Consider the following 11830-nt stretch of genomic DNA (forward strand, 5'->3'; position numbering starts at 1 on the left):
CCACTAGTACTGCTTGGACAGAGTATTTCTAGTTGCTTCGTTAGGCTGGTAGCTGACATTAAAAAGATTTTTTTAAAGGATGGATCACTACCTCGCATAAGCACAGTATTTAATTTCAGTTTCAACATAATGTGATGGTTACTGAGCACAGCAATAATGTTGGCCTGCTGCATGCGGTTGCCCTGCTGAGAGGCCTGTTTTTGCAGCTCCTGGACGGAGGAGGATAATCCCAGGATGAGAAGCACTTGGCAGGGTGCTCCACGCACCTGCGCTCAGCCTCGTGGCGCCCGTTGGCGCTGAGAGCGCGTAGCCTCGCTCGGCGCTTGCTGCCCGAGGGAGTCGCACAGCTTCACGCTGAGCTCTTGTCCTCTGCTCGGGGGCCGGTTGTGCTTCATCAGTGTGAGGGATGTGCTCTTCCTCTGTAGGGACAGGTTGTGTCAATACAAAATGTTATGTTGCATAGAGTTACTTCTATCTGTCTATAAAATTAATTTTTTATTCCAAATCGGTCACATAATCTTGGATTCCAGGGATTACTGAAACCCCAGAGGGATATCCAATGATTTGGCAGTCACTGATTCTGAGATTGGTCTTTGCCGATCACAAATTCAGAGTAGCAAAAAGAGGTTACCTTCAAGTCGTGTGTTGAAAAAAAGGGAGCTAGGAATTTTGCTCACATGTGAGTGCAGATCTCCAGGTCTTATACAGGATGTTGTCTTCTACATGACACTTAGATGTTCAAAACCAGAGTATAACTCCCATGGCACTTTATTCCTTGAGTGAAGTCAGCTTCAGAGTTACACGGTCATTATTTATTTATGATAGTGCTTGCTAAGTAATACCTGCTTCCTAAACACAAAGCACCATCCTTTGCTCTGAAGAGCAACTGCAGCATAATTCATAAGACAAAAAAGTCCACAGAAGGTAAGGACTGGTTGAAATACAGGTGAGTGTGAAGTGACAGCCCTGGGAGCTTCAAGTTGTGCTGATTTTAAGTCCATGCTGAACTGGAGCATTTCCAGAAAAACTGGCCCAGAACTGGGAGAAGACAGACTGAAAGAGCTGCGAGCATAAGGCGTCGATGAAGCTGCATCTCGGTAGGAAGGTTCTTTCTGAGCAGCAAAGTGCAGGCACTGAGCAGCCAAAGCAATCGCGCCCGGTCTGCAATGCATGCAACACCAGTGCTGCAGGCGTGACTTGATACCAGCAGTGCCTGCGTTCAGGTGCTGGCTTCTGGGAACTGCCCCGTTCCTCCAGCCACAGCTGGGAATTTCTTTGGCAGTCTGCGGTTTTACAGCCATTTAGCCATGAAAGAAAAACTCACCCGGTTTCACAAACCTAATCCGTAAAGCCGTGCAGAGTCGGCGCTGAGCAAAACAAAAGGTAGCCATGGGAAGATCAAAGAGCATTACGCCTTCCTTGGTCTCTGCTGCCTCCCTGTTAGCACGCACGACTTCTCATTCACTCATATTCCCAACGCGAGAGCCTTAAATCTTTCTTAAGTGATATCTTCTCAGGTTAATTAATCTCTAGGCTTAAACTTGCTGTGAGCAGCAGGAAGTCCAGCCTGAAGTCAGCAATGTTACGATTGCATCTTCTAATACTGTTTATCCCGCATTAGTGTTTACTTAAGGAGAAAATTGATCTGTAACTGATATTTCAATCTTCCAGAGCTGATGTTGGGCAGCCCAGTGCACAAACATTTAATAACAAATATTTAAATCCTATAATGGTAGGTGAGCATTGAAATACGTGGCTTTCTTCACCGTACAGCTATCCCAGACTCAGTTCTGATTACTGCCAGATTTGCTTGCATCTCCCTTTAAAATGCTCAGGATTTCAGGGCTGTAATACGTAATGCCTGCTTGCCTCAGAGCACCAAACTCAAATAAAAAGTGCTGCCACAAAGAATATGTTTCACCACTGATCAGTCTCAGTGTGATGAAGCCAATGTTTGTTTCTCCTCTAACGTTTCCCTTAGCCGCATCTCCTGAAATCAGGTTATGAGGCAGCTGCAGCATTGAAATTAGGAGCATCAATCTTTTATGTTTTGGACAAAGAAGGAGGAGAAAAACAATTGCTTTCCACTGAATAGATACTAGTGAGAGATACACCATCATAATGTCCATAAATAAACCAACTACTAGTCTTGCGAGTAGCTTTACATATTTGGGCTCACGTGCTGAGGGCTGCTGATGCTTGAAGGCTGGTATTCAGCACTGTCGAGCACTTGGTGCGTTTAATACAGTTCTCGGAGAAACAACATTTTTCTTAGAGAAATTATGACACTGAGCAAAAAGCTTTAGGGCAAACTAGAAAAAGGAGCTATTCCTTTTCTTATATGAAATGAGTGTGAACATATGTTCTTTGATCATTAACATGGCTATTTTCTAATTATTTCAATTTACAAGAGATTTTAATATACGTCTGATGCTGGCTCGTAATGTTTTGGTTTTTTTTCCTCTTCAAGACAAAACTAACTGCAGCACACACTTGCGGTGTCAAAAGCAAGGTATTGGAGTTAGATAGGTAATTGAATTCCTTTCCCACCTGTTCTTGTTCCCCTTTCTCTGAACACTTTATGGTCATTATAATTCAGGTGGTAGCATTTCTGTCTGACACAATGTTGATAGAACAGGTGAAAGAAAAATTTGGGAATCTTTATTCCACTGGGTGGGGGGGGCGGGGGGAAAGTGGAGTAAAAGAAGAAGGCACAAGAGAAATGTGAAAAATACAGCAAGCACTTGGCATTGCTTCCAACGAGGAAGAGTTGAAAGCACTACATGAGCTGTCTGAGGCACCGCGGTGGAAATGCTCACTTCCAAACCACCAGAGCTGCATTATAGTGCTGCTCTTCATGTTTGTGCCATAAAGCTCCTTGGCAGGCAGTCATGATATGTTTTATTACAAGCCCATCAACTCAGAAATACCTAATGCGTTCCCAACTGCCAAGTGAGAGGGAGCTCAGCACTGACATCTCATCATCTTCCAGTGCCACCCTGTCTAGAGACTTCTCCATCGGGCAGAATAACTCCATTAAAATACTATAAAGACTGCAAAGAATAACAAATCACAGAGTGACTCTATTATCTCATGAATTTAGCAGATTATTGTTTAGCTGCATTCAGTAATGGCATCTTATTTATTTTGCCTGAAAATAACAACCACCAGGGGAACCGGGATGGCATTTTGTGCCAGATAAAATCCCTCATGGGTGGCAGCTGTGCAGTTCCTGGGCTGAGGCTGCCCAGGTGCTCTCACTCAGCTGAGAAATGAGGCAGCTAACATGTTAACATAACCTGACTCTTAAAATCTGCCTGGGACCTCATGGATTCATTCCAGTAGTATTTTGAGCCATGCCACAAGGATTCACACACCGACGGGGAGAAAAGGCCAGTGTCTGCCTGCTGTCCGTCGCTGCAGAAGATGTGGCGCCTCTCAGTGCCTTGGTAGCTGCAGCTGGCCTGCATCTCTTATCGAGGTGATGCGCATACAAATACAACAATGGGTGAGTACTTCATGAATGCCACAACCTGATTTATTCTGCACTTGTTTTGCCATGAGATGCCTGAAGTGTCTGTCCCTGTGTGTTGCAATGGGGAGAGGTTTTTCATCGTTCCTAACATGACGTGCTGTTTGCCTCTCAATCTGCTCGAGCCGGCTCTCTTCCCTGAGGGCGCTGAGCTGTGATTAATGCTGTGGTCTGCCTTTAAATGCAGCCCTGCTGCTGCTGCTAGTTGCGGTAATTTTCAATAATTTAGTAAGCACAAAGGCAATCTACTGAATGCTGTGGAAAAGCGAAGCCTGCAAGAGCACAGCAAGGCTGCTGCAAGAGGTGGGCAAAGGACAGAGCCATTTGGTTATGGCCACGTCTCAGTTTCCAGAGCAAAACTGATAAAAGTTTGATTGAACATTAATAGCCTATTAAGAATCCAGTTGTGAACATTGCCCAGTAAGAATGCTGCCAGCCACAGCTTTTGTGAGAACAAATAAGCTGCCTGTTGCAGAGTTCATGATTTATTTATGGACATGTGTGGCTCATTCATACCATGCCCCAAATCAGGACGTTTCTCATTATTTTTGCGCTTGCCAGCGACTCTATGCTGGGAAGGAAATGCAGTTGCTTGCTCTCAGGCTGTTTACCTTCTGTGAATGTTGAGCAGGGTCTTTGCCAAGACTTTGGATTCAACTCCTCAAATGGCCCAGTTATTTCCCCAGTCATGTGTATTAAACTACTGCTCCCTTTAATCTTGGCAATTTCAGGCTGCAGCGTCCATCTGTTTGGAAAAAGAAACCCAAACAGAAAGTGCTGCTTGAAATGATCACAGATTTACTTAGCTGCAGCTTCAAAAGGTTCTTCTTTATACCTCATTACATTCCAGGGAATAAGGAGATCTGCCTCGGACAACTGGAGCTTAATCCTTACTCTTAGATGACTCCAGTAGACTTCTGTCAATGTCCAATATCTTACTTTAAAGTTATACAGCAAGTGATTGCATTATTCATTTGTCCAGCCATTTAGTGTCACACAGAGAACTAAATCTGCACAGAAACCTTCTTGATTTCATTTGCTAAGGCTTAAGGAGTTGCAGCAATTTTCCACACTGCCCAGATTGCACACCCTACATCCCTCCTTTATTCCTTGGCCATTTAGACCTCACAAGCCAAGCGTGCTTTATTGTTGAACACCCAAGCAGATCTCAACTTCTAGCAAGCCCCGTGTGGCCCCAGCAGTTTTCAGAACGTAAAATAACAAATTCCTCAATTTATAATCAGTGTCATATCCCCAGATGATTGAGGATTGTTTCCTCCTTGCTCCCAGCCCGTCTCCTGTGCCTCTCGGCCCCTTGGCCTCTGTTCATCTCCTCTGTTCACAGCCTGCTGCCCTCTCCTGCTCCCTGTTTCGGCTCCCTGGGGCTGGCCAAGTCCACAGGACTCTGGTAAGAGACCAGCCCTCTGCAAACACCCAGCACACCTATCACCAGAACAGGAGCCCCGGGTCCCCACACTGCCCACACAGAGCCCAGACACAAGCCAAGGGACCCCTGGGACTGGTGCAGCCGCGGATCCATCCCCGACCCCCAGCCCCGGCCGCGGGTTTGGTTTGAGGTGGTTCTGGCTCACCTGCTCTTGTTTGGAGGGGAGGAGCTGGCCCCACTGGCCTCTTTCCCTGCTTTAGTTTGGTTTTCAAAAGTTGCTTAGTATTGCTTTTTTCCCACTTCCTACTTTTACATACACAGCTTGGTTCTTCCCTCTTCTGGCCCTACTTAGACAAAAGAAATACTTTAAAAGAAGCTATAAACGTAATGTGCAAACTGAGTTTCTCGATGAAATGCTTTGCATTAACTTTTCATCAAAACAAAAGCACTGATAGAGAAAGCTAGAAAGAATAACATTCAAGAACTCAACTTAGTGAATCTAATATCCCCAGCAGCTAGCTACAGAAACATTCTCCCTTCGGCTGTACAACTATTGCTGTTAAGTGCTTTTAATTAAAAGGATCGAAGGACATTTCTAGATTTCATGAAATTGAAGAAAATGATCATTACTTAAAAGTGTAGTGTTTGCCCTGAACTTAATATTTTTACAAGTTGCATAAGTAATTTGGCACTAATTGCATGATTATTTTATTAGGTAAGAAATACAATTCTTAATTTATTTATTTTTTACCCAGTAAAACGAGGAATTATTTTAACTTCATAAACAATTCTGACTTGCATAATTACTGCCTTTTCTGCCAGGCTGAAGCTGCTAGAAGTCGCGGTAGCTTATGCTACATCAGGTAAGTAGCGATACATGATAGTTTAGATTATATCGGGTAAAATGTACCTGAATTCTGAGCTCAGTGATTGAAATACACTTGCTGTTTAAAAAAAAAGCGAGGAGCTGGGGTGAGGTGTGGCTGTACAAGTCCATGGCATTGATCCGAGCTGGCCAGTCAGTTATCATCAGAAGTCCTGACAACAGGCTAATAGGTTTTTCTGAAGATCCAGTCAGATCTTCCAGGCAGTGTCTCACAGTGTGCCACGTGGGATCATACCTGCTCCACACGTATTGATCGGGCTGTGGCACGCGCTCCCTCCTCTTCCTCCCCTCGGCTTCCCATTGTGCCGGGGTTGAACAGAACATTGGAGGAGCAGGCGGCGAGCTGGTCCACAGCCGTGGAGGCTCCGCTCCTCGCTGCCCTGGCTAGGCTTGTGCCAGCCCTAGTGGCATGCTGCCTCTTGCTTTGTCTTCCAGCGTGCGCAGCTCTGGAGAGAGAACGGTGCTGTGGAAGAGCTTTGGTTTGCAATAAACATTACCAGCAGCAACAACGACAAATTAATAATTCCCAAATAACAGAGGAACTCTCACTGCCCATGCCCCTGGTGCAATTTCAGTAGCAAATGGAGCAGCTGTGTGTTCATGGGCTGACTCTGCATTACCCTAAGATGGTTACTGCTGCTCGTGGTGTGAGGAGCTCTTCCAGCCCTGTATTTAGAGGAGCAGTGGCAGGGACTGGGCTGGAGCCGTGCTCCAGCAGATGAGGCTGCCCTGTTGAAAGTGTCTGAGGAAGTGCACAATGCTGCATTAACCTGCTGCACCAAAAATTACATGGGGTTGTGAGGCAAGAAAGGCCCTTCTGGGGCTCCAGGCATAGGCAGGAGCCTCCGGCCGTGGGTGCTGCAGCAACAAGGACACTGCCTCTGCCCTGGGAGGACAGGGACAAGGAGGTGACATTCATGGGGCCAGCGCTGAGCTGGTGCTGACCTACAGGACCAGGTGCTGGGGGGATTGTCCAGGGCTCGGAGCTGCTCAGACATGGGAGAAAGGAGCTGGCCTCTGGGCTTCGAGTGTAGAGTGAGCAGTATTGGAAGTCCTGCTGGTTCTCGTGTACCTCACCCAACCTTTCTGGCTGTTTTCCTGCAGAAGCCCAAGCTCAGCTGCAGCCCTGAGGGACGCTGAGATGCGGGTGCAGCAGCCCTGCTCTGCACAGACCTGACCAGCACCCTGACTGTGCGTGGACTCCCACTGGTAAGTGAAAACCTCTTCCAAGCATGATGCCTCATCTCCATGTGTGCTTCAGTGACAGGAGAGCTCTGTGTGATTCCGCATCAGCTGCTCCAAGTACCGCACAGCCCCTAGGAAGCCCAGCTTGTACCTGCCACGTACGGCAGTGTCCCTCGGGAGGGCCAGCAAGAGGGAAAGGTGCGGGTTAAAGGGAAAGGTGGGCCCCTTGGAAGGCCCCATCAGGGGGCAGGAAAGCAGAGGGCTGTAAACACAGCATATACACGATATTTACAGTATACGAGTGGAAATGAGCTTTAGTTGAATCCTGTAAGCCTAGGCAGAGCAATTCAGCCCTCCGCACTGTACAAGACCATAACTCTGGTAGTTCCAATTTGCCAACCATTTGCAGAAGATTATCTCCCTTGCACACATTATCCTCTTCAGGTTTTAAATGAACCCTACCATATCTGGACATACAATTTCAGTGAAGGGGGGAAAAACAAATTCCAACTAAAAAGCAACGCTCAGGCTAATATTTAAACATCTGAGTTAGTAAAACAGAGAAAATAATTTAAGTTTAATGGCCAATAAAAGTTTAAACTAGCTTTGCCCTATTTCAAGGAACACTCATGGAGACATCTCCTACTGCACATTGAAGGTCTTTCCTGGAAAAATGTGAATATACAGGTAGCAGGCTGTGGGTTTTTAACTGATGCTTGTAGGGAAAGAACAGGAAAAGTAATTATGCAGAAGGGCAAAGCTCTGCATGCCCTGCTGCTGTCTTGCAAACTGCAGCAGCTCCTCGGGAAGCTTTAGTTAAACAAATAAACATTAGTTAAGTAAATAACCTTTTGTAAGACAACTAATCACACAGGAAGTGCAGCGCTGCCAGGCAGAGGTGCAGGTGACAGCCCCAGCTCCCCTCTGAGTGCTCTCCTGCTCCTGGGGAGCACGGATCACGTTCATCAGCTGCCTTCGGTTTGGGCAGGGCAGGGACGAGCACAGTGTTGTGGCAGCACTCCCTCCAAGCACTAGTGGCCTTTCCCCATCCTCAGGAGAAACCCCAGTGGGCTTCTTTGAAGAAACCCAGTGCCATGCTGGGCTTTGCCCTGCTGCCACCCCCAGTGCAATGGGCACAGAGAGGGCAGCTCAGCAGCGGGTGATGGCTTCCAGTTTGGACAGGCGGGTGCTTGGTGCAGGAACCCAGCGGAGCTGCCATCGCACTGAGGAAGGCGTCATTATTCGTACCGGTGTAAGGCCAGCTTCGCTGCCATGACTTACAAAACCCATGAGAAACAAGAGCAGAGCCCTCCCCATGCACACGCTGCTGGCACAGACCCCGCAGCAGCACCACAACTCCACTGCTGCCGGCACAGAGCTGGGGCTGAGCACACCGGCCTTGTGCTCAGCGCGGCCAGGATGCGGTCCTGTCCCCTGTAAGGTCCTGAGCCACCCCGTCCCCTTCGTTACGCCGTTTCACTCCCACTAATTGCCTCGCCACGCTGCTTGCCAGGACATGGCCAGGCTGATCGAATCCTTTCTGCTCTGAAGAACTTGTCAGCACCGTGCGGACGGACAGACGCTGACTACAGAGCTTGCCATCCGTTCTCCCTGTCAGCCAGGCCTAGCTAAATTAATACCCGTTTTAACGGTGTGACTCTGCCTATCTGCTGCACAACCCCTGCTCCCTCCCTCCTATTTCTTATCCCGTTCTGCAGGATGGCAGCCAGAGCACTGTAAGTCATGGGTGTAGAGGAGTATAGGCACAACAGGAATACTGAATGCAGACAGAAAGGAAAGGGATGGATACGGTTCAGGATTTCCTCAGCCACCAATGGGAGAAAATCAAAGGCAGGCAGGATCTATCAGCGCTTGACAGCCTGGGTTTAGTCTGGGGGAAACTCTGACCTCCAGATAAGAAGGGGATTGTGTGCCTTCAGAAAAATGAGGGTGTTCGTCACTGCGTGCGGTTTCCTCCCTGTCCTAGGACTGTGCTACGAGCAGACCCACTCCTGCCTGCTCCCTGCTCCTTCCCAGCTCAGTCCTTTGCAGAGCTGCTGGAGGGGTCCTGTGCCCTGGCCCCAGGAGCAGGAAAGCCCCAGCTCCACTTTAATAGCTAAGTAGTCACAGAGGCTCCTCGTGCCCTTCAGTACTCTGCTGGACTGCTGTCTGTCTGTTCCACTTCCATTTTGCTCCCTCTGAAATAAGGAACATTTTAGACGTCTCTGAGTACAAAGAGGGAAGGAGTCCCTGGTGTTTAAAACGATCCTGAGACTTGAAGTGCTTGGTAAGAACAGGAGCTATTTTAAAGTTCTGCTGGCTGTTTGGAGTGCTCTGTTATAACCACAATTGCTTTCTGGAAATCCTGTTTTCCTTTGAATTACTTAAAGACTTGCTTCACGTCCCACCGGTAGCAGTGTTGTCCTTTGCCTTTCCTCCAAGCCCCACGTGCTTTCTTTCAGCAACCTTTGGGACGAGCGGGATTCTCTTGCAGCCTTTGGCTCTCTGCCTGTGTGACTGGGTGTTGGTGGCGGCTCATGAGCAGTTTTGTATTTGGGGTGTACAGCCACCACCATGATGCCCTGGGCTAAGTGTTCCACCAGCACTTCCCCCAGGGCTGCTCTCCCCTTTCCCCCAGGCACGGCAGCTCTGTCCCCCTCCTGCAGCCGGTGCCACTGCCTCCTTGCTGCAACAAGCTCCGGTGTCACCTCGCCCACGGGGAGCACCTGGAGCAGCGCACATGAAACAAGTAACTCGAGATATGAAGACTGCCAGGAGTAAAAGGAATATTTGATCACACGCCCTCCTCTCTCCTCTGTACTCTCCTCGGCAGCCTCCCCTGGGGCTGGCACCTTGCCGCCCTGCTCGTGTCTGCGCCGAGCCGGCAGGCTGGCGGCAGCTCCTCAAGATGGCAGCGGCACAGGAATAGCAATGAGGAGGGAAGGTGATCTCCAGCCTGCAGTTGTGCGCACGCCTGCCTCTCCTGCTCCCTTGCATTCTCACTGTTTCCACTGCCATCTCCTCTCTGCTGCTTTCTATTTTCCATCTCCTCTTCCCCAGCCCTGGTCCCTCTGCTCCCCAGGATGGCCTCAGGCAGGATGCTCAGTGGCACAGCAGGCTGGGATGGGGTGCCTGCTGTGTCTCTTGCCTTGCCCTAGATGAACTATCCCCTCCATCCAGCCTTGTGAAAGCCAGTGATCTTCAGGAGCAACAGTCTAGTTGCAGAAGACCACAGCTCATCACTGGCAGGTTTAAAGGACACTCCAAAAGCTTTGGGAGTCTTTTTTTCTGAGGCCTTTCTATTCTGATATCAGTGAAATCTCTGAATCCTGATTCTTCGTCATCCTGGTGACCTCAGTAGCAGCAGAAAACATGAGTGCTGCTGTTATCACTACCTTTGTCCTGGGCTCGTCCTCTTTCTGTGAAGACAACACTGTGTGGGGCTGTCCTGCAACACTGCTATTCTCCCTGCCCCCCTGTTTTCCTGCAGACTGGGTTTGATAATCCCCCACCTTTCCCATGATATTAAAAAAAAAAAAAAAAGAAAAAAGAAAAAAAAAAGAAAAGTTCCAGGTATTTTGCCTCACTCATAAGAAACAGGAGCTGCTCAGCCACTTATCTCAGAGGCAGCTTCAGGAGCTGAGAGCACATCCCTACGATTATAGTGAAAGCTTGTGTCCAGTCTCCTCCTGTTTCTTCCAACGTGCACCTTACCAATGCCATGCTCCAGCTTCGCACATTGCAGGCTGTTCGACGTTTCCCAGACCGGACCCTGGCATCAACACTTACCAGAGTCCTTTCAACAAGTCTAGCAGAGCCACGCTTCACGTGTGAGACTTCGTGTCAGCTGGGATTTTTTTGGTGTCAGAAAGCAGGAGAACACCTCAAGCCGTGTCCCGACCCCCCCGCGCCCAGGCTGCAGCCCCAGCAGCTGCCCTGGGGCATAACCAGACCCCACACCTGGCTGATTTTCCCTGCTCTGGGTAGTGCTGCTGTTAAGAAGGAGCAAGGAGAGTGGCAGTGTTTTTCTGTGACTAAGAAAAGGTGTACGTGGCCTTGATTGCAAATGAAAAATTAAGGCCCCGTGTCTTGCATTCATTCCTACTTGATTACACACTGGTACGTAAACAAATCTTCAGCCTGGTGCCTGAGGGGTGTCAATGATCCACCTTTTCTTTCACTCGCCTCTCCTCCAGCAAATCTATAATGCATTTAATCTTCAGCAGTCACTCTCCTCAGTTTTTAAATGTCTAATTTGCTGCCGAGTGCAGCTCCAATTCTCTCTGTGCCGCCGTTTTATCACTCTGCCTTGTGTTTGCCCAATTGGTTGTCTGCTTGGATGGAGAGACCTGACTGCACCTGATCCTTTGGAGAGAGGGAGGGGGAGAGAAGCTAACTGGAGGGCAGAGACTTTCCAGCATCGGTGTCCAAGCAAACACCTCCGTGCTTTGGGACACTACCTGTTTTGCTCACACTGCAGCTAGCAGGCTGCAGTCGAGCAAGTCTTTCTTCCATGCCAAGAGCAGGCTCCCCAGCCCTCGGCTGGCTGGTGCAGGCGTGCAGTGCTGGGCTGTGCTGCCACTGCTGGCACCGTCTCCTGCAGCCCACGGCATAGCAGGAGGTGGGGATGGTGTCACCAAACCTCGTGGGTTTGTTCCCAAGTGCCCAGGCTCATTCTGACCCTTCCTCGCCCAATGTCACCGCTGTAATTGGCAGCCCCCAGCATGCTGTGGAGACTGGGCACTGCCCTCCCACCCACACCTGGGGACACTCAGCACCACCTGTGTGCCTGCAGCCAGCTGCGGGGGTCGTTGCCCTCTGCAGGGGCTGGCAGTCCTTC

The sequence above is a fragment of the Oxyura jamaicensis genome, chromosome 24 (assembly GCF_011077185.1).
Source record: "Oxyura jamaicensis isolate SHBP4307 breed ruddy duck chromosome 24, BPBGC_Ojam_1.0, whole genome shotgun sequence".
NCBI classification, from domain to species: Eukaryota; Metazoa; Chordata; class Aves; order Anseriformes; family Anatidae; genus Oxyura; species Oxyura jamaicensis.